Source organism: Acomys russatus, chromosome X (assembly GCF_903995435.1).
Source record: "Acomys russatus chromosome X, mAcoRus1.1, whole genome shotgun sequence".
Classification (NCBI taxonomy): Eukaryota; Metazoa; Chordata; class Mammalia; order Rodentia; family Muridae; genus Acomys; species Acomys russatus.
Genome location: NC_067169.1, coordinates 33,587,717 through 33,590,313, shown reverse-complemented (window position 1 = coordinate 33,590,313; position 2,597 = coordinate 33,587,717).

The following is a 2,597-nucleotide window of genomic DNA, read 5'->3' as shown; positions in this document are numbered from 1 at the left end:
AATCAAAACAACTCTGAGCTTCCATCTTACACCCATCAGAATGGCTAAGATAAAAAATCCAAGTGACATCACATGCTGGCAAGGATGCGGAGAGAGAGAAACACTCCTTCATTGCTGGTGGGAATGCAAACTCATACAGCCACTTTGGAAATCTATCTGGCGCTATCAGAAAAATGGGAATAAGGCTTCCTCAAGACCCAGCTATTCCACTCCTTGGAATATACCCAGAAGATGCTCCAGCACAGAACAAGAACATTTGCTCAACCATGTTCATAGCAGCCTTATTCATAATAGCCAGAACATGGAAACAGCCTAAGTGTTCCTCAGTAGAAGAATGGATTAAAAAAAAAAAAAAACCAAAAAACTGTGGTACATTTACACTATGGAATACTACTCAGCCATTAAAAACAAGGAATTCCTGAAATTTGTGGACAAATGGATTGAACTAGAAATGATCATAATGAGTGAGTTAACCCAGAAGCAGAAAGACTCAAATGGCATATACTCACTTATATCAGGACACTAGCCCAAGGGGCATGTCCCATGGAAGACTTACCAGGAAAGTGGGTCAGAGGGGAAGACATCCTATTAGGACTCTAAGTGAGAGAAGCATGGGAGAATGGAGAAATAGAAGATCCAGAGGGTCCTAGAAACCTACAAGTAGATCATTATGATGGGCAGATCTGGGCCCAGGGTTCCTGCACAAACTATGGCATCAGCCAAGGACAATACATGCAGTAAACTTCAAATCCCTACCCAGATCTAGCCAATGGACAGGACGTTCTCCACAGTTGAGGGGAGAGTGGGGTCTGACTTTCACACGAACTCTAGTGCCCCATATTTGACCATGTCCCCTGGATGGGGAGGCCTGGTGGCACTCAGAGGAAGGACAGCAGGCTACCATGAAGAGACTTGATACCCTATGAGCATATACAGGGGGAGAAGACCCCCCCCTCAGTCACAGTAATAGGGGAGGGGAGAAAGGGGAAAATGAGAGGGAGGAATGCAAGGATACAAGGGATGGGATAACAATTGAGATGTGATATGAATAAATTAATAAAATATATTTTTAAAAATACCTATGGCCTAGGAAATATATTTTGTTGGTCAAGATAAGGACCAAGGTTAAAAGGAGAAACAAAAATACAAGCTGCCTACGTAGGTACAAGATACCTACTATATACATAAACCTTAAGATAAAATGAGAATCTATCTGATGTTTATTTAAAACTTAGTGCCTCTTTCTTCTGCTCAGGTCAACCTGCTTGTTTCTAAGACGAAAAACATTTTCTCAAAAAATAGGTTGCAGCCTAGCTTATACATCAAGCGCCACAAAGCCTAAAAAGAAAAAAAAAAAACAGACAATTTGAACTATACAATCTTATTTTGATTCCAATATTATTGTATGTTCACTGTTAATGGTGACGTTATATTTTGTCTTTTAAAAAGGTCAAAATGAAACAGACCTGTATAAAAGAGAGACTGCTAACTTAAGAAAGTCTATGTTTACATGGATTCAAAGTACAAAACAAGCAGTTAACTTATATTGCTAATCCCACTACATGGGAATAGCTCTGAGACTGTCTGAGACATGTGCATCCTGTACACCTTATACATTCATAGTTTTAAGACTCTATAATGCTTGTGAGAAATTATGTTTTCAGAATAAAAGAACTGGACACTGACGCTGGATCATACCTGACAGGATTCATTCCTCCAGCATGCTGAGATGCTGACATCCTGCATCCTTCATGTTCCAGCCCCAATTGCTTTGGTTGCTGTGCCTCATCAGAAAAGGACAGCTTCAAAGAAGGCTCCTGATCCAAATTGGTCCAGCATTTCAGACTGTGCCACACAGGACTAATATTGAGTCTGGAATTTTTCAATATTTAGAGACTGGCCCACAAATACTGTTCCCAGCTTGTTTATCCATTTTTTTTTAAATATGGGCCCTGTACAGGTATTCTCTGCCCCACATCAGCTTGAAGAAACTTTAAGAGAAAGACGCCTGGTTCCCTTAAGGGGGGTTGGGTGGGTTTTTGGTTGCTTTCTTGGGCTATAGATATCTATTGCCATTAAGAGGTATGGAGATATGGGTTATAAAGAAAGAAAGGGGATATAGAGATATGTAGGGATGATAGGACAAAAAGTAGATTATTGAATCAATTCTCAACTTAAGGCCTTAATTGTTACTCACAGATAGGGTTAATTTTGGTTTATTAATATAGAATTTTGTATATTGATGCAAAGTAGGTTTAATTTTGGTACATTGAAATGGAATTCAGATCTGGGATTGTTCTTCACACACTGTATTCCTACTCTAGTATGAGGTATTGCACAGATACTGCTCAATTAGGCCCTGCTTCTAAATTGACCACACCCTATTGGCACCCAGCTAAATTCAAGTATCCACACCCTTAAAAATCATACTTTGTCATTGTTTGGTGGAGGGATTAGCTTCCAGAGTTATAACCCAAGCTTAGAATCTATTTCAGGCTGATGGGAAACAAACTGAGCAGACTTAGCCAAGCAGAGCTGACTGCTTCTAACTGATCTGCCACACCCGCCATTTCTGAAATATTAGCTATTGGAAAGGC